This window comes from Triticum urartu, chromosome 3 (assembly GCF_003073215.2).
Source record: "Triticum urartu cultivar G1812 chromosome 3, Tu2.1, whole genome shotgun sequence".
Taxonomy (NCBI): domain Eukaryota; kingdom Viridiplantae; phylum Streptophyta; class Magnoliopsida; order Poales; family Poaceae; genus Triticum; species Triticum urartu.
Window position 1 is genome coordinate 383,485,279 of NC_053024.1, and position 25,997 is coordinate 383,511,275.

Sequence of the window (25,997 nt, forward strand, 5' to 3'; positions counted from 1 at the left end):
GAGCCGTCGGTCACTCCTGAGAAAGGCTTGGTAGGCTGAAGCTGGTCATATGGCACTTGGAGGTTGTCGAACGTGTCGACGGACAGGACATTGAGCCCTGCGCCGCTATCGATGAGGGTCTTGGTAACTTGCACATTGCTGAGGACTGGTGAACAGAGCATTGGAAGGACGCCTGCAGTAGCCGCGCACTTGAGTCGATCTGCTGAACTAAACATGATGGGGCACCTGGACCATCTGAGCGGGTGTGTGGCCTCAAGCTTGGGGAGAACTGCATTCACTTCATGGGCAAATTGTTTGAACATACGCTGCGAGGCTGGGGCTTGAGCTCCACCCAAGATGCATGCGATAGCGTGTGGCTCCTGGAAGCCCCCAGCCCCCTCATCTTGATGGTGGTCGTCATTCCTTCTGGGTGGTGGCGGTAATGGAGGAAGGCCAGCGTTGCCTTGAGGACGAGCCTCACGGGGCTGGTCCCTCCAGGCGCCCTCGCGAGGCTGATCCTGCCAGCGGTCCTCGCGAGGCCGGTCGTGCCACTCCTAGCGCGAGCCACGGTTGTCCCAGCATCCGCCATCACGTCCTCCTCCTCGGCCGTAGCCCCGGTCGCCGCGCTCGGGGCATCGACCAAAGCGTCCTTCTCGAATGGCTCTGAGCTCTTTACAGTCGATGGTGATGTGGGTATGCAGGCTATGAAAGGCGCAGAACGGCCGGCTGCCCTTGGATGACTCAGGCTGGTCCCTGCCGCGCTTGGTGTCTGGCTCGGCCGCGAGCACGGCTCCTCCCTTGCGCTTCACGTCCTTGGCCTTGGTCTTTTTCTCCTCTAGGTCCGCAGCAGGGAGCTCGAGGAGGGAGAGGAGCCCCTCCTCAGCTCTTGCACACTTGGTCGCGATGTTGAACAACTCCAGGGTCGTGCACAACTCCTCATGGATGGCGAGCTCCTCCTTCATCTTGACGTCGCGGACACCGTCGGAGAACGTTGAGATGATGGCCTCGTCGGTCACCTTGGGGATCTTGATTCATGCGCTATTGAAGCAATGAATGTACTTCTGTAGGGTCTCTCCTGGTTGTTGCTTGATGTGGCGTAGGTCACCCGCGACCAGGGGGCGGTCGCGAGTGCCCTGGAAGTTAACGATGAAGCGGTTGTGCATCTCGGCCCAGGAGGAAAGTGAGCCTGGAGGCAGGTTTAGGAGCCAGGAGCGGGGGCCATCCTTGAGAGCCATGGGAAACCAGTTCGCCATGACTTTCTCGTCGCCGTTGGCCACCTCGATGCTCAGCTCGTAGAGCTGCAGGAACTCCGCGGGTCGGGGTGCCGTAGTAGCGAGGAGGCAGATTTGTCTTGAATTTTCCCGGCTAGGCAATGCTACGTGGCTCGGGGGTGAAGGCGCGGCAGCCGTCCATGGTCACCGGTGCCCGCCTTGGAGGTGGAGCTTGGTCTTCGCGCCCGCGCGCCGCTACGGTGAATGGCACGGGGCCTTGCTGCAGCAAACGATCCTAGCGCGGCAGAGCGAGGAGTGGTGGGGCGTTCGCTTGCGGTCGAGGTACTTCTTGATAGCTTCTTTCTTCACGCGCAGGCGCCGGACGCGGTGGGTCGCCCCACGGAGCCGCATGCCTTGGCGCTAGGGCGCCATCTTGGGGCAGAGATGGTGGAGGTGCTTCATGAGCTGCATCGCCCGTGGCTGGCGGAGGGCGAGGCAGAGAGTGGGATGGCGCAGTGGAGCCCCCTGCGGTGCGGACAAGCTCGGTGATGCGGTCAAGCCAATCCTTGTAGTGGTCGTCGACTAGGCGGTAGCGTAGAAGCTCGTGCGCCATGAGGATCGCGGGCCATGCATCCGTGGGAACGCGACGAGCGTGAGACGACGAACCAGTGGGAGTCAGTGATGGAGTGGCGGTGCGGCCGTCCTGTGGCACCGAGGGGTGCAGCGAGGATGCTTGCTGCTCGTTCCCCGCCGGGCCAGTGGCAGCGTTGGCGGCAGGAGACGGAGAGCGACGGGGTGGCCCGCCAACGGGGGCCGTCTGAGCAACGCAAGTGCGAGGGCAGCCCGGCGCTCGGCACAGGCGCGACATGCGTCCGCCATGGAGACGATGAAGCGACGAAAGGGAAGCTTCGGCGCACCCCTACCTAGCGCGCCAAATGTCGGATCACTAGTTCCGGCAAACCCTTAAGGTTCAAACACTGGGGTGCGCGCGAAGATCTCCCCCCTATCGATCCATGTCCTAACTTGTCTAAGATCTCACGAACTAACTCGACGAACTCGCAACACAAAGGGCGCCAGATTTATACTGGTTCGGGCCACCGTTGTGGTGTAATACCCTACTCGGTGTGGTGGTGGTGGATTGCCTCTTGGGCTGAGGACGAACAGTACAAGGGGAAGAACAGCCCCTGAGGTTGAGGTGTTCTTGTGCTTGGTGAACTTGTGTGGTTGAGGATGACCTTCAATGATCTGTCCCTGCCTCTCATGTCTCCTGTCTCTGGTGGTGGCTAGTCCTATTTATAGGGGCCCTGGTCCTCTTCCCAAATATTGAGCGGGAAGGGAGCCAACAACGGCTAGTTTGAAAGGGGACAGCTAGTACAAGCTATCTTGACAAAAGGTGGTCTTCGCCTGCCAAAGGTTCTAGTGGTGATGCCGTCCTAGGCTCCATGGTGACCTCCGTTTTGCCATCCTTCTGGTCTTGGTCTCGTTACACCAATATGGAAACCTTTGCTTGATGCCTCGGTACTCCGCGCCTGCGCTTGCCCCCTTAGCACCAAAGAGGAAACAAGGACGTTGCGCACGCTGGCGCCCGCCTAGTCTCGATCGTCACGGCTTACATCACGTGAACCTCGCAAGGTTTGCCTGACCTTGAACTCTCCACCCCTCACGAGCCAGCCTGGTGAGGCCGCTCCTGTGGAAGTCTTGTGTCGTCCGCCTCGCAAGGCTTGGCCCCTCGCGAGGGTCTTGATTCCTTGTTGATGAAGATGGGCCGTATAGGCCTGCCAGCAAAGCCATGTCGTGGGCCGTAGGCAGGCAAGTCTGGGGACCCCCGTTCCCAGAATGCCGACACTCACGATGAGTGTTTATTCACTTGTGATTGCATGAGAGTAAGGAAAAGGTATTAGGGATGCCCAGTCCCGAAATGAAAAATGAATTTACTTTATGTTGTCAAATAATAAATTCCCTGGAAAGTGTTGGTATGGAAGGCACCTGTGGATATGGTTAGCCATGGAAAGTGAAAGTATGGTGGAAAAAGGAATAAACTTTATTTTCTATTTGGGAACCGCCTATGATATATCTAGCATGGAAAGTGTTGGGAACTCTAAGTCATTTTCATTGGTGGGAAGGACACACCTCCCAAATGGTTTTAGCTCTACGTTTTTCGCTTTGAGCTCTGACACCTCAACAAATCCCTACTTCCCTTTGGGAAGGGCCTTTCTTTTACTTTATGCATTTTTTATTTTTGAATTTAAGTCTCCATCTTCTCTTACAAAAGCACCAACTAGGAGGCACTATGATCATACTTGAGCATTGGGTGTAGTTAATATGCGAGTGTGTTTCATGAACGGATCAATGATTGAGCATGATGGGCTAGGGATAGCTTATTTTAGCATTTATATTTTGAAAGACATGGTTGCTTGTTGATATGCTTGAGTATTTAAGTTATCATGTCAAAACTAGACTATTGCTTTGAACAATATAAAAGTCCAACATGTCCAAGCCAAGAGGAAAAGAAATATGCATGACATGATAGGCAGCATTCCACATCAAAAATTCTGTTTTTATCACTTACCTACTCAAGGACAAGTAGGAGTTAAGCTTGGGGATGCTCATAAGTCTCCAACGTATCTATAATTTTTTATTGTTCCATGCTGTTATATTATCAATCTTGGATGTTTAATAATCATTTTAAATTCATTTTATATCATTTTTTGGTACTAACCTATTGACATAGTGCCAAGTGCCAGTTGCTGTTTTTTGCATGTTTTTTACATCGCAGACCAAACGGAGTCAAATGCAGCAAAACTTTAAGGAGATTTTTTATGGACCAGAATACACCTAATGGGCCAAGGCAGTGCCTGGGGGGGTGCTCCGAGGAGAGCACAACCCACCAGGGCGCGCCTGGTCGGGTTGTGCCCACCTCGGGTTCCCCCCGGACCGCCTCTTTGCTCTATAAATACCCCGATATTCCATAAACCCTAGGGCAGTCGTCGAAAATCAATTCCAGCCGTTGTAGAGTCCAGAACCACCAGATCCAATCTAGACACCATCACAGAGGGGTTCACCACTTCCATTGGTGCCTCTCTGATGATGCGTGAGTAGTTATTTGTAGACCTTCGGGTCCGTAGTTAGTAGCTAGATGGCTTCCTCTCTCTCGTTTGATTCTCAATACAATGGTCTCTTGGAGATCCATATGATGTAACTCCTTTTGCGGTGTGTTTGTTGGGATCGGATGAACTTTGAGTTTATGATCAGATCTATCTTTTTATATACATGAAAGTTATTTGAGTTTCTTTGATCTCTTTTATGCATGATTGCTTGTAGCCTCGTATTTCTTCTCTGATATTTGGGTTTTGTTTGGCCAACTTGATCTATTTATCTTGCAATGGGAAGAGGTGCTTTGTAGTTGGTTCGATCTTACGGTGCTTGATCCCCGTGACAGAAAGGGAACAAACACGTATGTATCGTTGCTACTAAGGATAAAACGATAGGGTCTATCTCTACATAGATAGATCTTGTCTACATCATGTCATCGTTCTTATTGCATTATTCCGTTTTCCCATGAACTTTATACACTAGATGCATGCTGGATAGCAGACGATGCGTGGGGTAATAGAAATAGATGCAGGCAAGAGTCGGTCTACTAATCTTGGACGTGATGCCTATGTAATGATCATTGCCTGGATATCATTAATATGGTTGATCCATTAATAAGGTTGATCAGGTCTTATTAACAACCACTTTCGATTAGCATGAAACTGAAGAACTTTCATAAATCACTAAGTTACCTCAACGGGGATATGAATGTCCCCAACAATAAGCATTTCATATTTCTTTTTGGCAGTAGGTAGAGGTATTTGAAAACTTCCAATAGTGATTGTCAGAGACTTTTCTATAACATTAATACCATTCACTTGGAATTGTTTCTTCGGAAAGTGCACCGTATGCTCATTACCATTGATATGAAAAGTGACCTTGCTTTTATTGCAATCAATAACAGCCCCTGCAGTATTCAAGAAGGGTCTACCAAGGATAATTGACATGTTGTCGTCCTCGGGCATCTCAAGAATAACAAAGTCTGTCAAAATAGTAACATTAGCAACAACAACGGGCACATCCTCACAGATACAGATAGGTATGGCAGTTGATTTGTTAGCCATTTACAAAGATATTTCAGTAGGTGTGAGTTTATTGAAATCAAGTATTTTTATATAAAGAGAAAGGCATAACACTAACACCAGCTCCTCAATTACACAAAGCAGTTTTCACATAATTCTTTTTGATAGAGCAAGGTATAGTTGGTATTCCCGGATCTCCAAGTTTTTTAGGGACTCCATCCTTAAAAGTATAATTAGCTAGCATGGTGGAGATTTCAGCTTCCGGTATTTTTGTCTTATTAGTGATGATGTCCTTCATATACTTTGCATAAGGAGGAATTTTCAGGATACCAGTCAAGCGAGTATGCAAAAAGAACGGCCTCAGCATTTCAGCAAAGCGTTCAAATTCTTCTTCATCTTTCTTTTTAGTTAACTTGGGAGGAAAGGGAAAAGGTTTTTGAACCCACGGTTCTCTTTCTTTACCGTGTTTTCTAGCAATGAAGTCTCTTTTATCATATCTTGTATTCTTAGGTTGTGGGTTATCAAGATCAACTAGTGGTTCTATTTCAACATCATTGTCTAGTTCTTTATTATTTGGTTGAATATCTTCATGAACCTCATCATTAACTTTTTCATTATCAGAAGGTGAGTGTTCACTACCAGGTTGAGTTTCAGCATCAGAGACAGAAACTTCATTATCATTATCAGGAGGTTTTTCTACTTTAGGTTCAGTAGAAGCATGTGAAGTCCTATCATTTTTATTTTTCTTTTTAGAAGGACTAGGTGCAGTGGTGTTGTTCCTTTGTGAATCCTGTTCAATTCTTTTTGGATGTCCCTCAAGATAAAGTGGTTCCTGAGTCATTTGACCTCCTCTAGTTGCAACTCTAAGAGCAAAGTCATGTATGCTATTATTCATTTCATCTAGCAACTCTCTTTGAGATTTAGCAACTTGTTCTAACTGGGTTTGTACCATAGAAGCATGATTTCCAACACCTCTAACATCATTTGAGATTCTAAATAACAAGTCAAGCGAGCAATCATATCAGAATTATACTTCAATTGTTTCATAACATTTGCATTGAAGTTGATCTTGTTTTCTAATATAGTTTTCAAACTCATAAAGGCATTGGCTAGTGTGCATATTGTGAGGATTATCATTATCATTGAACTTCATTAGAGAATTTACCTCTACCACCTTAGGTGTTGGTGGTGTATCGAGCCCATGTATTTCTTCAATAGGGGTAAATTTTCGACATCCTCGACTTTAATACCTTTTTCCTTCATAGATTTCTTTGCCACTTGCATATCTTTAGAACTGAGATATAATATACCCCTCTTCTTCGGAGTGGGTTTAGCCGGTGGTTCAGGAAGAGTCCAATCATCATAATTTTTCAATATGTTATTCAATAATTCTTCGGCTTGCCAAATAGTTCGTTCCCTGAAAATACAACCAGCACAACTATCTAGAAAATCCCTAGAATCATCGGTTAGTCCATTATAGAAGATATCAAGTATTTCATTTTTCTTAAGAGGATGATCAGACAAAGCCTCTCCCAAGCTTGTGGGAGACTCTCTTGTTTAATTTGCACAAAGTTAAATATTTCTTGCAAGGCAGCTTGTTTCTTATGAGCATGGAAATATTTTTTCAGAGAAGTAATAAATCATATCCTGGGGATTACGCACACAACCAGGAGCAAGAGTATTGTACCAAGCTTTAGCATCACCCTTTAATGAGAACGGAAACAATTTGAGAATAAAGTAATAACGAGTTTTCTCATCATGAGTAAAAAGGGTGGCTATGTCATTCAACTTATTAAGATGTGCCACAACAGTTTCATAACCATGGAAAGGATCAGATTCAATCGAAGTAATTAACTCTGGGTTGACAGAGAATTCATAATCATTATCATCAATAAAGATAGGTGAAGTAGCAAACTTAGGATCATATTGCATTCTAGCATTCAGAGATTTTTCTTTATACTGGCATAATAATTCCTCTAGATCATCTCTATCCTTACAAGCAAGAATATCTCTAGTTGTCTCCTCATTCATAACATAACCTGCCGGTACCTTAGGCAATTCATATCTAGGAAGGCTAGTTCTACCAGGTGTTTTAGGAGTTTCAGGTTCAAGCTCATCATCAGATTCAACAACATCATATTGTATTACTCTAGCAATTTGTTCATCAAGAAAATCACCAAGTGGCACATCATTAACATCAAGCAAGGTACTAGCATCATCATAAGTATCATTCATAGCAGAAGTAGCATCATCAATAACTTGCAACATATCAGGATTAATGGCATGTGGTGGTGTTGCAAGTTTACTTAACAGAAGGTGAATCTAAAGCAGAACTGGATGGCATTTCCTTACATCCCCTCGTCTTAGAGGGATAAATATTAGTCTTAGCATCTTCAGATTCTTCATAGTGATAAATTGATAAAATCCCAAGTGACTCAACAAATATAGCTATGCTCCCCAGCAACGGCGCTAGAAAAAGGACTTGATAACCCACAAGTATAGTGTCGGTGTACTAGAGTAGGGGTACCCCAGTACCCCGAACTTGTGCATGGGCAGTCGCAGCACTCCCGCGGCAAGGCTTGCCGGGTGACCGCCAAGACCCTCCGCGGCTACCTTGAAGACCATTCAAGAGCAAAGTACTCAAACCAAGGCCCCGGCAAGAGGAGCTTGCCGGGAAGAAGACAAGACCCCGGCAAGAGGAGCTTGCCGGGAAGGCTATCAGAAGCGTCCCAAGGCCCCGGCAAGAGGCGCTTGCCGGGAAGGCCAACCAAGGCGTACCAGGAAAACTTGCCGCGGTGCCCCATGCGCCCCGGCAAGGCCCGGTGAGCGACAAGCTCCCGGACACGACAAGACGACGACCGCGGCAAGGAGATTGCCGCGGGAAGCCCCCACTTCGTGCCCACGCTCCAGCACACCCGCCCACGTGTCGCTCTGGGGCCCCTCCCAAGCGCACGTGGCGGGAGGCCGCGCAGCGAGGGGTGCGCAGTGGCAAGCAGGCGCTGACAAGATAACCACCGTGGCTAACGGTGGCGTCCCTAGCAAGCCTCTTTTGGTACTATTTAGGCGACACAGACGGGCATTTAATGCCCTCGTCCCCTGCCGTCAGGGTTAGGTACGATAGCACTGTAGCAGGTAGCTGTGCCTGCTACAGCACCTAGCTGCCCCTACTACGGCACCTTTCCATTTTTGCCCTTTACCCCCGTTGCTCTATGTCGGTAACCCCTTGAGCATATAAAAGGAGGCCCGAGTGCAACGGGAGGGGGGGACGGCCATTTTCATACACACACGCAAGGTCTCGTTAGCGGCCGGAGAGTACTGTAGCACTCCACTCTCCCGAGCTAGAAAGCAATCCAATCCACAAAGCAGGAGTAGGGTTTTACGCATCCGTGCGGCCCGAACCTGGGTAAATCGCTCGCGTGCTCCGCCTCGATCTACTCTTTGCGCAACCTCCACCCCCCGCCGAGCCAAAAGGGACCCGGTCCGCCGATCCCATAGGTGTCCGTGGATCAGCAACCCCGGCATCTTTGGTGCGCCAGGTAGGGGACATCGACGTTGTGCGAACCAGATCCGGCGTTCTCGCGGGTTAGATCTTCATCGTCTTCAGATCCGGCGTTTTCGCGAGCTAGATCTCCATTATCTTCACCAACATGCCGCCGAAGAAGAAAGTTTCGGAGGCAACTGCTCCGTCCGCGCCGACGGCCGAAGATAAGTTGCCAAAGTTTGAGCAATTGAATCTTTTAAAGCTTTTGAGTTATCTCCCTTGAACGACCACCCTTTGTATGGGAAACCTGTGCGCGGAGGAGCCAACTCGTAGCTAGCTGCGCCCTTGCGTTGTTTCGAGCTCGCTCAACAACATTAGGTGAGCTGCAGCTAGTTGCTTAACTAGCCGCGCCCTTGCATTGTTTCGAGCCTGCTCAACAACGTAAGTGAGCTGCGGCTAGTTGCTTAACTAGCCGCGCCCTTACTTTGCTTCGAGTCCGCTCAGCAACTTAAGTGAGCTGCAGCTAGTTGCGACAAGGTTTCTTGCCGGTAGCGGCACCGCCAGCAGGCTGCTGACGTTCCGCACTCAGCGCTCGCGGCTCAGGTGCCTGCACCGGCGAGTTCCCTAAAAGCGTAGGGAAAAAACATACAAAGGGAGGAATCAAGTAAAGGGAGTAACGTTGCAATCGTTGCCCACGGTCTCCTGACAAGTTTTGCTCCGGCGAGCTTGCCGGGGAACGCCACGCTCCGGCAGACCCGCAGGTTCCTGCCGTAGAAGCGGGCGTTCCCGCAGCCACAGAATTGCCTTTAGTCCCTGTTATCGAGCCACAAGCTCCAGCATGGGCACAGCAAATTGTCCGCCTCCTTCAGACAGGAGAACTTCCCGAAGAGCAAGAAGAAGCAGAAAGAGTAACCCGGCTGTCAAGTATGTACCAGTTTGTCGACAAGACACTGTACAGAAGAAGACTCAACAGTGTGAAATTGAAGCGTATTCACCGGGAAGACGGACAAAAGCTGTCGGCAAAAATGCATGGCAATCAAGTAAACATTTACTCCCCGGTAAGCAATAACGAGCCATAAGGCTCCATATCTGTATTTTCTCTTCTTTCTTTTTCACAAGGAAAGGAAGGCTCCCTCGCGCACAAGTTTGCCGGGGGGGGGGGAAGGAGAAGATGATGGTATGGACCAGGCGTCATCGTTCGAGAGTCCCGCCTTGCCGGGAAGCAAACAACAGAAAAGATAAGTTGCCAAAGTTTGAGCAACCAGATTTTCAATTTTTAAGTTATCTCCCCTGAACGGCCTCACTTTGTATGAAAAACCTGTGCGCGGAGGAGCCGACTCGTAGCTAGCTGCGCCCTTGCGTTGTTTCGAGCTCGCTCAACAACATTAGGTGAGCTGCGGCTAGTTGCTTAACTAGCCGCGCCCTTGCATTGTTTCGAGCCTGCTCAACAACATAAGTGAGCTGCGGCTAGTTGCTTAACTAGTCGCACCCTTACTTTGCTTCGAGCCCGCTCAGCAACTTAAGTTAGCTGCAGCTAGTTGCGACAAGGTTTCTTGCCGGTAGCGGCACCGCCAGCGGGCCGCTGACGTTCCGCACTCAGCGCTCGCGGCTCAGGTGCCTGCACCGGCAAGTTCCCTAAAAGCGTAGGGTAAAAGCATACAAGGCAAGGAACCAAGTAAAGGGGAATAACCTAGCAATCACTACCCATAAGAAGGTTATATTACAGAATAGCTTGTCGCAGCTCTAACAGATGTTTTCTATGACATAGCTAGCAGCGACAAGGAAAGAAGGGAGACGCGGCGTGACCTAGGCCGCGCGTGCCTGTGCACTATTTTGGGCCTGGCCCAACAGCGCTCGGCACCGTGTCTGGCCCAGGCCCGGGGGCTCCTGTCGGTGTACTAGAGTAGGGGTACCCCAGTACCTCGAACTTGTGCACGGGCAGTCGCAGCACTCCCGCGTCAAGGCTTGCCGGGTGACCGCCAAGACCCTGCGCGGCTACCTTGAAGACCATTCAAGAGCAAAGTACTCAAACCAAGGCCCCGGCAAGAGGAGCTTGCCGGGAAGAAGACAAGACCCCGGCAAGAGGAGCTTGCCGGGAAGGCTATCAGAAGCGTCCCAAGGCCCCGGCAAGAGGCGCTTGCCGGGAAGGCCAACCAAAGCGTACCAGGAAAACTTGCCGCGGCGCGCCATGCGCCCCGGCAAGGCCCGGTGAGCGACAAGCTCCCGGACACGACAAGACGACGACCGCGGCAAGGAGCTTGCCGCGGGAAGCCCCCACTTCGTGCCCACGCTCCAGCACACCCGCCCACGTGTCGCTCTGGGGCCCCTCCCAAGCGCACGTGGCGGGAGGCCGCGCAGCGAGGGGTGCGCAGTGGCAAGCAGGCGCTGACAAGATAACCACCGTGGCTAACGGTGGCGTCCCTAGCAAGCCTCTTTCGGTACTGTTTAGGCGACACAGACAGGCATTTAATGCCCTCGTCCCCTGCCGTCAGGGTTAGGTACGATAGCACTGTAGCAGGTAGCTGTGCCTGCTACAGCACCTAGCTGCCCCTACTACGGCACCTTTCCATTTTTGCCCTTGACCCCCGTTGCTCTATGTCGGTAACCCCTTGAGCATATAAAAGGAGCCCCGAGTGCAACGGGAGGGGGGGACGGCCATTTTCATACACACACGCAAGGTCTCGTTAGCGGCCGGAGAGTACTGTAGCACTCCACGCTCCCGAGCTAGAAAGCAATCCAATCCACAAAGCAGGAGTAGGGTTTTACGCATCCGTGCGGCCTGAACCTGGGTAAATCGCTCGCGTCCTCCGCCCCGATCTGCTCTTTGCGCAACCTCCGCCCCCCGCCGAACCAAAAGGGACCCGGTCCGCCGGTCCCATGGGTGTCCGTGGATCAGCAACCCCGGCATATAGGGGGTTACAACAATTTTCGAGGGTAAAGTATTCAACCCAAATTTGTAGATTCGACACAAGGGGAGCCAAAGAATATTTGTAAGTATTAGCAACTGAGTTGTCAATTCAGTCACACCTGGAGATTAATTATTTGCAGCAAAGTGATCAGTAGCATAGTAATATGATAGTTTTGATAGTAGTAACAATACCAATAGCAACGATAAAAGTGATAGCAATAATTTAGTAGCAAGTGCAACGGTAAGGATAGCAGTGGTAACTTAGCAAGAACAGTATAAGATAAATTCGTAGCCATTGGATCGGTGACTTGTTGGATGATATTCATCATGTGACAGTCATAACCTAGGGCTATACGACACTAGCTCCATTTCATAAATATAATGTAGGCATGTGTTCTGTAAATAGTCATACGTGCTTATGGAAAGAACTTGCATGACATATTTTGTCCTACCCTCCCATGGCAGCGGGGTCCAATTGGAAACTAAGGGATATTAAGGCCTCCTTTTAATAGAGAACCGGGACAAAGAATTAACACACGGTGAATACATGAACTCCTCAAACTACGGTCATCATCGGGAGTGGTCCCGACTATTGTCACTCCAGGGTTGCCGGATCATAACACATAGTAGGTGACTATAACTTGCAAGATCGGATCTACAACATAGATATAATGGTGATGACATAAACGGTTCAGATCTGAAATCATGGCACCCGGGCCCAAAGTGACAAGCATTAAGCATGGCAAAGTCATAGCAACACCAATCTCAGAACATAGTGGATACTAGGGATCAAGCCCTAACAAAACTAACTAGATTACATGATGAATCTCATCCAACTCCTCACCGACCAGCGAGCATACAAAGGAATTACTCACTCCCGGTGGGGAGCATCATGCAATTGACGATGGAGAAGGGTTGGTGATGACGAAGAACGAGGATCCCCCTCTCTGGAGCCCCAAACGGACTCCAGATCTGGCCTCCCGATGAAGAATAGGAGGTGACGACAGCTCCGTCTCGTGGATCGCAATAATTCTTTCTCCCTGATTTTTTCTCTGAATATGTGATTTTATAGTATCAGGGTTGAGGTCTGCGAGGCCACCAGGTGGGGACAACCCACCTAGGCACGCCAGGAGGGGGCGCGCCCTGGTGGGTTGTGCCCACCCAGGTGCCCACCTCTGATGGATCTTGGCTCCATAAATTCTCTTTATTGATATAAAAAATCCTCACAAAGTTTTGTTCCATTCCGAGAACTTTTATTTCTGCACAAAAACAATACCATGGTAGTTTTGCTGAAAACAGCATCAGTCCGGGGTTAGTTTCATTCAAATCATGCAAATTAGAGTCCAAAACAAGAGGAAAAGCATTAGGAAAAGTAGATACGTTGGAGACACATCGTTGATTACGATGAGACTTTCTCACCCGTAGTGATGCTTAAGCATGTTTAAATCATGTTAGCAATGGACGCATTTTATGATTATGAAATCTGGCAAATGGACCTCAAAACGACATTACTTAACAGTTTTCTCAAAGAAGAGTTGTATATGATGCAACCAGAAGGTTTTGTCGATCCCAAAGGTGCTAACAAAGTATGCAAGCTCCAGCGATCCATCTATGGACTAGTGCAAGCATCTTGAAGTTGGAATATATGCTTTGATGAGGTGATCAAAGCATATGGATTTATGCAGACTTCTGGTGAAGCCTGTATTTACAAGATGTGAGTGGGAGCTCTGTAGCATTCCTGATATTATATGTGCATGACATATTGTTCATTGGAAATGATATATAATTTCTAGATGGCATAAAAGGATACTTGAATAAGAATTTTCAATAAAAGACCTCAGTGAAGCTACTTACATATTGGGCATCAAGATCTATAGGGATAGATCAAGACGCTTAATAGGACTTTCACAAAGCACATACCTTGGCAAAGTTTCGAAGAAGTTCAAAATAGATCAGTCAAAGAAAGGGTGCTTGCCTATGTTGCAAGGTGTGAAAGAAAGGTCTGGTAAGACTCAAAGCCCGATTGTGGCAGAAGATAGAGAGAGAATGAAAGTTGTTCCCTATGCCTCAGCCATAGGTTCTATAAAGTATGCAATGTTGTGTACTAGACTTGTTGTGTGCCTTGCCATGATTTTGGCAAGGGGGTACAATAGTGATCCAGGAGTGGATCACTAGACATCGGTCAAAATTATCCTTAGTTACCCAAGAGGATTAAGGAAATGTTTCTCTGTTATGGAGGTGATTAAGAGTTCGTCGTAAAGGGTTATGTCGATGCAAGCTTTACACTGATTCGAATGACTCTGTGTCTTAATCTGGATACATATTGAAAGTGGGAGCAATTAGCTAGAGTAGCTCCATGCAGAGCATTGTAGACATTGAAATTTGCAAAATACATACGGTTCTGAATATGGAGACCCATTGACTAAACTTCTCTCAGAAGCAAAACATGATCACACCTTAGTACTCTTTGGGTATTAATCACATGGTATTGTGAACTAGATTATTAACTCTAGTAAACTCTTTGGGTGTTAGTCACATGGCGATATGAACTATGGGTGCTAATCACATGATGATGTGAACTAGATTATTGACTCTAGTGGAAGTGGGAGACTGATGGAAATATGCCCTAGGGGCAATAAAAAAGTTGTTATTATTATATTTCCTTATTCATGATAAAGGTTTATTATTCATGCTAGAATTGTATTGACCGGAAACTTAAATACATGTGTGAATACATAAACAAATACCATGTCCCTAGTGAGCCTTTACTAGACTAGCTCGTTGATCAAAGATGGTTAAGGTTTCCTAACGATAGACATGAGTTTTGATTTGATAACGGGATCACATCATTAGGAGAACGATGTGATGGACAAGATGTTGGGGATCGTTGCAGAAATTAAAAAATTTCTACGCATCACCAAGATCAATCTATGGAGTAACTAGCAATGAGAGAGAGGGGAGTGCATCTTCATACCCTTGAAGATCGCGAGTCGGAAGCGTTGCAAGAACGCGGTTGGAGGAGTCATACACGTAGCGATTCAGATCGCGGCCGAATCCGATCTAAGAACCGAACAACGACGCCTCTGTGTTCAACACACGTGCAGCCCGGTGACGTCTCCCGTGCCTTGATCCAGCAAGGAGGAGGGAGAGGTTGAGGAAGAAGGCTCCAACAGCAGCACGACAGCGTGGTGGTGATGGAGTGGCAGTTCTCCGGCAGGGCTTCACCAAGCTCACGCGAAGGAGGAGAGGTGTTGGGGAGGGGAGGGCTGCGGGTGCTGCAGCCCTCCCCTCGCCCCTCTATTTATAGGGAGAAGGGGGAAGGAGGAACGACCCCTCTAGATGAGATCTAGAGGGGGCGGCGGCCAAGGTGGAGGGGGCTTGCCCCCCAAGCAAGGGTGGCGCCCCCCTTCAGGGTTCCCCCCAAACCCTAGGGTGGGATGGCGCCCAGCCCACTAGGGGCTGGTTCCCTTCCACCTATAGCCCATGAGGCCCTCCGGGGCAGGTGGACCCTCCCGGTGGACCCCCGGAACCCCTCCGGTGGTCCCGGTACAATACCGGCATACCCCGGAATATTTCCGGTGACCGTATGATGACTTCCCATATATAAATATTCACTTCTGGACTATTCTGAAACTCCTCGTGACGTCCAGGATCTCATCCGAGACTCCGAACAACATTCGGTAATCACATACAAATCTTCCTAATAACCCTAGCGTCATCGAACCCTAAGTGTGTAGACCCTACGGGTTCGGGAACCATGCAGACATGACCGAGACAACTCTCTGGCCAATAACCAACAGCGGGATCTGGATACCCATGTTGGCTACCACATGTTCCACGATGATCTCATCGGATGAACCACGATGTCGAGGATTCAAGCAATCCCGTATACAATTCCCTTTGTCAATCGGTACGTTACTTGCCCGAGATTCAATCATCGGTATACCGATACCTCATTCAATCTCGTTACGGCAAGTCTCTTTACTCGTTCCATAACACATCATCCCGTGACCAACCCCTTAGTCACATTGAGCACATTATGATGATGTCTTACCGAGTGGGCCCAGAGATACCTCTCCGTCATACGGAGTGACAAATCCCAGTCTCGATTCGTCCCAACCCAATAGACACTTTCGAAGATACCCGTAGTGCACCTTTATAGCCACCCAGTTACATTGTGACGTTTGGCACACCCAAAGCACTCCTACGGTATCCGGGAGTTGCACAATCTCATGGTCTAAGGAAATGATACTGACATTAGAAAAGCTCTAGCAGACGAACTACACGATCTTGTGCTAGGCTTAGGATTGGGTCTTGTCCATCACATCATTCTCCTAATGATGTGATCCCGTTATCAATGACATCCAATGTCCATGGTCAGGAAATTGTAACCATCTTTTGATCAGCGAGCTAGTCAACTAGAGGCTCACTAGGGACATGTTGTGGTCTATGTATTCACACATGTATTACGATTTCCGGATAACACAATTATAGCATGAACAATAGACAATTATTATGAACAAGGAAATATAATAATAACCATTTTATTATTGCCTCTAGGACATATTTCCAACAGTCTCCCACTTGCACTAGAGTCAATAATCTAGTTACACTGTGATGAATCGAACACCCATAGAGCTCTGGTGTTGATCATGTTTTGCTCGAGGAAGAGGTTTAGTCAACGGATCTGCGACATTCAGGTCCGTATGCACTTTACAAATATCTATGTCTCCATTTTGAACATTTTCACGAATGGAGTTGAAGCGACGCTTGATATGCCTGGTCTTCCTGTGGAACTTGGGCTCCTTGGCAAGGGCAATAGCTCCAGTGTTGTCTCAGAAGAGAGTCATCGGGCCCGATGCATTGGGAATAACTCCTAGGTCGGTAATGAACTCCTTCATCCAGATTGCTTCTTGTGCTGCCTCCGAGGCTGCCATGTACTCCGCTTCACATGTAGATCCCGCCACGACGCTTTGCTTGCAACTACACTAGCTGACTGCCCCACCATTCAAAATATACACGTATCCGGTTTGTGAATTGGAGTCATCCAGATCTGTGTCGAAGCTAGCATCTACGTAACCCTTTACGACGAGCTCTTCGTCACCTCCATAAACGAGAAACATATCCTTAGTCCTTTTCAGGTACTTTAGGGTATTCTTGACCACTGTCCAATGTTCCATGCCGGGATTACTTTGGTACCTTCCTACCAAACTTACGGCAAGGTTTACATCAGGTCTGGTACACAACATGGCATACATAATAGACCCTATGGCCGAGGCATAGGGGACGACACTCATCTTTTCTCTATCTTATGCCGTGGTCGGGCATTGAGCTGTGCTCAATCTCATACCTTGCAATACAGGCAAGAACCCCTTCTTGGACTGATCCATATTGAACTTCTTCAATATCTTGTCAAGGTACGTGCTTTGTGAAAGACCAATGAGGCGTCTCGATCTATCTCTATAGATCTTGATGCCTAATATATAAGAAGCTTCTCTAAGGTCCTTCATTGAAAAACACTTGTTCAAGTAGGCCTTTATGCTTTCCAAGAATTCTATATCATTTCCCATCAATAGTATGTCATCCACATATAATATGAGAAATGCTACAGAGCTCCCACTCACTTTCTTGTAAACATAAGCTTCTCCATAAGTCTGCGTAAACCCAAACGCTTTGATCATCTCATCAAATCGAATGTTCCAACTCCGAGATGCTTGCACCAACCCATAGATTGAGCGTTGGAGCTTGCACACCTTGTCAGCATTCTTAGGATCGAAAAAACCTTCTGGCTGCATCATATACAATTCTTCCTTAAGGAAACCATTAAGGAATGCTGTTTTGATGTCCATTTGCCATATCTCATAATCATAGAATGCGGCAATTGCTAACATGATTCGGACGGACTTCAGCTTCGCTACGGGTGAGAAAGTCTCATCGTAGTCAACCCCTTGAACTTGTCGATAACCCTTAGCAACAAGCCGAGCCTTATCGATGGTCACATTACCATCCGCGTCTGTCTTCTTCTTAAAGATCCATTTATTTTCTATGGCTCGCCGATCATCGGGCAAGTCAGTCAAATTCCATTCTTCGTTTTCATACATGGATCCTATCTCAGATTTCATGGCTTCCAGCCATTTGTCAGAATCTGGGTCCGCCATTTCTTCTTCATAGTTCGAAGGTTCACCATTGTCTAACAACATGATTTCCAGGACAGGGTTGCCGTACCACTCTGGTGCGGAACGTGTCCTTGTGGACCTACGAAGTTCAGTAGCACCTTATCTGAAGTTTCATGATCATCATCATTAACTTCCTCTCTAGTCGGTGCAGGCACCTCAGAAACATTTTCTTGAGCTGCGCCACTCTCCGGTTCAAGAGGCAATACTTCATCAAGTTATAATTTCCACCCACTTACTTCTTTCGAGAGAAACTCTTTCTCTAGAAAGGATCCATTCTTGGCAACAAAGATCTTGCCTTCGGATCTGAGGTAGAAGGTATACCCAATAGTTTCCTTAGGGTATCCTATGAAGACGCATTTTTCTGATTTGGGTTCGAGCTTTTCAGGTCGAAGTTTCTTGACATAAGCATCGCATCCCCAAACTTTCAGAAATGACAGCTTAGGTTTCTTACCAAACCAAAATTCATACGGTGTCATCTCAACGGATTTCGATGGAGCCCTATTTAAAGTGAACGCGGCAGTCTCTATAGCATAACCCCAAAATGACAGCAGTAGATCGGTAAGAGACATCATAGATCGTACCATATCCAATAAAGTGCGATTATGACGTTCGGACACACCATTACGCTAAGGTGTTCCAGGCGGCGTGAGTTGTGAAACAATTCCGCATTTCCTTAAGTGCATGCCAAATTCGTGACTCAAATATTCTCCCCCATGATCTGATCGTAAGAACTTGATTTTCCTGTCATGTTGATTCTCAACCTCACTCTGAAATTCCTTGAACTTTTCAAAGGTCTCAGACTTGTGTTTCATTAAGTAGACATACCCATATCTACTCAAGTCATCGGTGAGGGTGAGAACATAACGATAGCCTCCGCGAGCCTCAACACTCATTGACCGCACACATCAGTATGTATGGTTTCCAATAAGTTGGTTGCTCGCTCCATTGTTTCGGAGAACAGAGTCTTGGTCATTTTGCCCATGAGGCATGGTTCACACATGTCAAATTATTCATAATCAAGAGACTCCAAAAGTCCATCTGCATGGAGTTTCTTCATGCGTTTGACACAAATGTGACCAAGGCAGCAGTGCCACAAGTATGTGGGACTATCATTATCAACCTTACATCTTTTGGCATTCACACTATGAATATGTGTAACATCACGTTCGAGATTAAATAAGAATAAACCATTGACCAGCGGGGCATGACCATAAAACATGTATCTCATATAAATAGAACAACCATTATTCTCAGATTTAAATGAGTAGCCATCTCGCATTAAACGAGATCCAGATACAATGTTCATGCTCAAAGCTGGTACTAAATAACAATTATTGAGGTTTAAAACTAATCCCGTAGGTAAATGTAGAGGTAGCGTGCCGACGGCGATCACATCGACCTTGGAACCATTCCCGATGCACATCGTCACCTCGTCCTTCGTCAGTCTCCGTTTATTCCGCAGCTCCTGTTTTGAGTTACAAATATGAGCAACCGCACCGGTATCAAATACCCAGGAGGTACTACGAGCGCTAGTTAGGTACACATCAATAACATGTATATCACATATACCTTTAACATTATCGGCCTTATTATCCGCTAAGTACTTGGGGCAGTTCCGCTTCCAGTGACCGGTTTCCCTTGCAATAAAAGCACTCAGTCTCAGGCTTGGGTCCATTCTTTGTCTTCTTCCCGACAGCTTGCTTATCGGGCGCGGCAACTCCCTTGCCGTCCTTCTTGAAGTTCCTTTTACCCTTGCCTTTCTTGAACTTAGTGGTTTTATTCACCATCAACACTTGATGTTCCTTTTTTATTTCCACCTCCGCTGATTTCAGCATTGAATATACCTCAGGAATGGTCTTTTCCATCCCATGAATATTGAAGTTCATCACAAAGCTCTTATAGCAAGGTGGGAACGACTGAATGATTCTGTCAACGACCGCATCATCCGGGAGGTTAACTCCCAGCTGAGACAAGCGGTTGTGCAACCCAGACATTTGAGTATGTGCTCGCTGACGGAACTATTCTCCTCCATCTTACAACTGTAGAACTTGTCGGAGACTTCATATCTCTCGACCCGGGCATGAGCTTGGAAAACCATTTTCAGCTCTTGGAACATCTCATATGCTCTGTGTTGCTCAAAACGCTTTTGGAGCCCCTGTTCTAAGCTGTAAAGCATGCCGCACTGAACCAGGGAGTAATCATCATTGCGCGTCTGCCAGGCGTTCATAACGTCTTGATCTGCTGGGAAAACAGGTGCTTCAACTAGCGGTGCATCAAGGACATATACTTTCGTGGCAGCTATGAGGATAATCCTCAGGTTACGGATGCAATCCGTCTATTTGCTATCATCGTCTTTCAGCTTGGTTTTCTCTAGGAACGCGTTGAAGTTGAGGGCAACATTAGCGTGGGCCATTTGATCTACAAGACATATTGCAAAGATTTTTAGACTATGTTCATGATAATTAAGTTCATCTAATCAATTTATTTTATGAACTCCCACTCAGATAGACATCCCTCTAGTCATCTAAGTGATACATGATCCGAGTCAACTAGGCCGTGTCCAATCATCATGTGAGACGGACTAATCATCATCGGTGAACATCTTCATGTTGATCGTATCTTCTATACGACTCATGTTCAATCTTTCGGTCTTCCGTGTTCTGAGGCCATGTCTGTACATGCTAGGCTCGTCAAGTCAACCTAAGTGTATTGCGTGTGTAAATCTGGCTTACACCCGTTATATGTGCACGTTAGAACCTATCACACCCAATCATTACGTGGTGCTTCGGAACAACGGACCTTAGCAACGGTGCACAGTTAGGGGGAACACTTTCTTGAAATTATTGCGAGGGATCATCTTATTTATGCTACCGTCGTTCTAAGCAAATAAGATGTAAAACATGATAAACATCACATGCAATCAAATAGTGACATGATATGGCCAATATCATTTTGCTCCTTTTGATCTCCATCTTCAGGGGGCCATGATCATCATTGTCACCGGCATGACACCATGACCTTCATCATCATGATCTCCATCATCGTGTCTTCATGAAGTTGTCTCGCCAACTATTACTTCTACTACTATGGCTAATGGTTAGCAATAAAGTAAAGTAATTACATGACATTTATGTTAACACGCAGGTCATAAATAAATTAAGACAACTCCTATGGCTCCTGCCGGTTGTCATACTCATCGACATGCAAGTCGTGATTCCTATTACAAGAACATGATCAATCTCATACATCACATATATCATTCATCACATCCTTTTGGCCATATCACATTGCACGACATATGTTGCAAGAACAAGTTAGACGTCCTCTAATTGTTGTTGCAAGTTTTTATGTGGCTGCTATAGGTTTCTAGCAAGAACGTTTCTTACCTACGCCAAAACCACAACGTGATATGCCAATTTCTATTTACCCTTCATAAGGACCCTTTTCATCGAATCCGATCCGACTAAAGTGGGAGACACAGACACCCGCTAGCCACCTTATGCAACTAGTGCATGTCAATCGATGGAACCAGTCTCACGTAAGCGTACGTGTAAGGTCGGTCCGGGCTGCTTCATCCCACGATGCCGCCGAATCAAGATAAGACTAGTAACGGCAAGTAAATTGACAAAATCGACGCCCACAACAACTTGTGTTCTACTCGTGCATAGAAACTACGCATAGACCTAGCTCATGATGCCACTGTTGGGGATCATTGCAGAAATTAAAAAAATTCTACGCATCACCAAGATCAATCTATGGAGTAACTAGCAATGAGAGAGAGGGGAGTGCATCTTCATACCCTTGAAGATCGCGAGTTGGAAGCTTTGCAAGAACGTGGTTGGAGGAGTCGTACACGTAGCGATTCAGATCGCGGCCGAATCCGATCTAAGCACCGAACAACGGCGCCTCCGCGTTCAACACACGTGCAGCCCGGTGATGTCTCCCGCACCTTGATCCAGCAAGGAGGAGGGAGAGGTTGAGGAAGAAGGCTCCAACAGCAGCACCACGGCGTGGTGGTGATGGAGTGGCAGTTCTCCAGCAGGGCTTCGCCAAGCTCACGCGGAGGAGGAGAGGTGTTGGGGAGGGGAGGGGCTGCGCCTTGGATGTGGTGCTGCAGCCCTCCCCTCGCCCCTCTATTTATTGGGAGAAGGGGGAAGGGGGGCCGGCCCCTCTAGATGAGATCTAGAGGGGGGCGGCGGCCAAGGGGGAGGGGGCTTGCCCCCCAAGCAAGGGTGGCGCCCCCCTTTAGGGTTCCCCCAAACCCTAGGCGCATGGGCCCTAGGGTGGGATGGCGCCCAGCCCACTAGGGGCTAGTTCCCTTCCACCTACAGCCCATAAGGACCTCCGAGGCAGGTGGACCCTCCCGGTGGACCCCCGGAACCCCTCCGGTGGTCCCGGTACAATACCGGTATACCCCCGAATATTTTCAGTGACCGTATGATGACTTCCCATATATAAATATTCACTTCCTGACTATTCCGGAACTCCTCGTGACATCCGGAATCTCATCCGGGACTCCGAAAAACATTCGGTAATCACATACAAATCTTCCTAATAATCCTAGCGTCATCGAACCTTAAGTGTGTAGACCCTACGGGTTCGGGAACCATGCAGACATGACTGAGACAACTCTTCGGCCAATAACCAACAGCGGGATCTGGATACCCGTGTTGGCTCCCACATGTTCCACTATGATCTCATCGGATGAACCACGATATCGAGGATTCAAGCAATCCCGTATACAATTCCCTTTGCCAATCGGTACGTTACTTGCCCGAGATTCGATCGTCGGTATACCGATACCTCGTTCAATTTCGTTACGGCAAGTCTCTTTACTCGTTCCATAACACATCATCCCGTGACCAACCCCTTAGTCGCATTGAGCTCATTACGATGATGTCTTACCGAGTGGGCCCAGAGATACCTCTCCGTCATACGGAGTGACAAATCCCAGTCTCGATTCGTCCCAACCCAACAGACACTTTCAGAGATACCCGTAGTGCACCTTTATAGCCACCCAGTTACGTTGTGACGTTTGGCACACCCAAAGCACTCCTATGGTATCCGGGAGTTGCGCAATGTCCTGGTCTAAGGAAATGATACTGACATTAGAAAAGCTCTAGCAGACGAACTACATGATCTTTTGATAGGCTTAGGATTGGGTCTTGTCCATCACATCATTCTCCTAATGATGTGATCCCGTTATCAATGACATCCAATGTCCATGGTCAGGAAACTATAACCATCTATTGATCAACGAGCTAGTCAACTAGAGGCTCACTAGGGACATGTTGTGGTCTATGTATTCACACATGTATTACGATTTCCGGATAACACAATTATAGCATGAACAATAGACAATTATTATGAACAAGGAAATATAATAATAACCACCTTATTATTGCCTCTAGGGCATATTTCCAACACAAGACCCATCCGTTAGCATAGCATATGATCGTTCAAATTATTGCTACTACTTTCTTAATGTCAAATGCATGTTTCTTCGGCCATAAGATCATGCAACTCCCGGATACCAGAGGAATACCATGTGTGCTATCAAACGTCACAACGTAACTCGGTGATCATAAAGATGCTCTACAGGTATCTCTGAAGGTGTCTATTGAGTTGGCATGAATCAAGATTCGGGTTTGCCACTCTGTATATCAGAGAGGTATCTCTGGGCCCTCTTGGTAATACATATCACAAGAAGCCTTGCAAGGAAAGTGACTAAGGAGTTAGTTGCAAAATGATGTATTACGGAATGAGTAAAGAGACTTGCTGATACGTCTCCGTCGTATCTACTTTTCCAAACTGCTTCACCCTTGTTTTGGACTCTAATTTGCACGATTTGAATGGAACTAACCCGGACTGACGCTGTTTTCAGCAGAATTGCTATGGTGTTATTTTTGTGCAGAAATAAAATTTCTCAGAATGTCTTGAAAATTCATGGAGATCAGTTTTAAAATTAATAAAAAAATATTGGTGAAAGAATCAAGTGAAGGGGGCCCACACCCTGGCCACAAGGGTGGGGGCGCGCCACCCATCCTTGTGGGTCCCCCTGGACCTCCACCGACCTCAACTCCAACTCCATAAATTCACCACGGAGAAAAAAATTAGAGAGAAGGATTCATCATGTTTTACGATATGAAGCCGCCGCCAAGCCCGTTCTTCCTCAGGAAGGGCAAATCTGGAGTCCGTTCGGGGCTTCGGAGAGGGGAATCCGTCGCCATCGTCATCATCAGCCATCCTCCATCACCAATTTCATGATGCTCACCGCCGTGCATGAGTAATATCATCGTAGGCTTGCTGGACCGTGATGGGTTGGATGAGATTTACCATGTAATCAAGTTAGTTTTGTTAGGGTTTGATCCCTAGTATCCACTATGTTCTAAGATTGATGTTGCTATGACTTTGCTATGCCTAATGCTTGTCTCTAGGGCCCGAGTGCCATGATTTTAGATCTGAACCTATTATGTTTTCATGAATATATTTGTGTTCTTGATCCGATATTGCAAGTTATAGTCACCTACTACGTGTTATGATTCGGCAACCCCAGAGTGACAATAGTCGGGACCACTCCCAGTGATGATCGTAGTTTGAGGAGTTCACGTATTCACTAAGTGCTAATGCTTTGGTCCAGTACTCTATTAAAAGGAGGCCTTAATATCCCTTAGTTTCCATTAGGACCCCGCTGCCACGGGAGGGTAGGACAAAAGATGTCATGCAAGTTCTTTTCCATAACCATGTATGACTATATTCGGAATGCATGCCTACATTATATTGATGAATTGGAGCTATTCTGTGTCACCCTATGTTATAACTGGTGCATGATGAATGCCATCCGACATAATTATCCATCGTTGATCCATTGCCTACGAGCTTTTCACATATTGATCTTTGCTTCGTTACTTTTCCGCTGCTACTGTTACAATTGCTACGAAACTGCTACTATTACTTTTGCCACCGTTACCGTTACTTCCATACTACTCTGCTACTGAATATTTTGCTGCAGATATTAACTATTCCAGGTGTGGTTGAATTGACAACTCAGCTGCTAATACTTGAGAATATTCTTGGGCTCCCCTTGTGTCGAATTAATAAATTCGGGTTGAATACTCTACCGTCGAAACTGTTGCGATCCCCAATACTTGTGGGTTATCAAGACCTTTTTCTGGCGCTATTGCCATGGAGCATAGTTCTATTCTCTGAGTTACTTGGGATTTATATCTGTTGATCACTATGAGGAATATGAAAGACAAAAAAACCAAGATCTATCCCTCAACTACGAGGGGAGGTAAGGAACTGCCATCTAGCTCTTTACTTGATTCTCCTTCTGTTTTGAGTAAACTTGCGACACCTACACCTGCTATTGATTCTGATATGTCGCATGTTTTGATGATGCCACTTCTGCTATGCATGATGCTTATGATGAAACTACTTCTCTGCTTGATAGTATTGTGCCACTAGGTGAATTTCCTGATGAACAACTTGCTAGGGTTAGAAAGAATGAAATTACTGAAACGGATGATATTATTGAAACTAAAGATTATGATTCTCCCCCTAGATATGAATTGCCTGTTGTACCTGAGGGTTATGTTATGAATGAAGAAACTGCTAGAGACTTCTTTGGTTGCAATGGTAGAGAGGATCTTAAGAAATTGTTGGCTAAGCTGAAAGGAAAATCCTTGAAAGCTAGAATGAAATATGATCCCAATTTTGCTACTTCACCTATCTTTGTTACTGATAAGGATTATGAATTCTCTGTCGATCCTGAGTTAATTACTTTGGTTGAATCTGATCCTTTCTATGGTTATGAATCTGAAACTATTGTGGCACATCTTACTAAGTTGAATGATGCTACCTCTTTAGCATGCATTGGTTTTCCCTTGAAGAGGAAAGGGTGATGCAGCAAAGCAACGTAAGTATTTCCCTCAGTTTTTGAGAACCAAGGTATCAATCCAGTAGGAGACCACACGCGAGTCACCTCGTACCTACACAAACAAATAAGAACCTCGAAACCAACGCGATAAAGTGGTTGTCAATCCCTTCACGACCACTTGCAAGAGTGAGATCTGATAGAGATAGTAATAATAAGATAAATATTTTTGGTATTTTTATGATATAGAT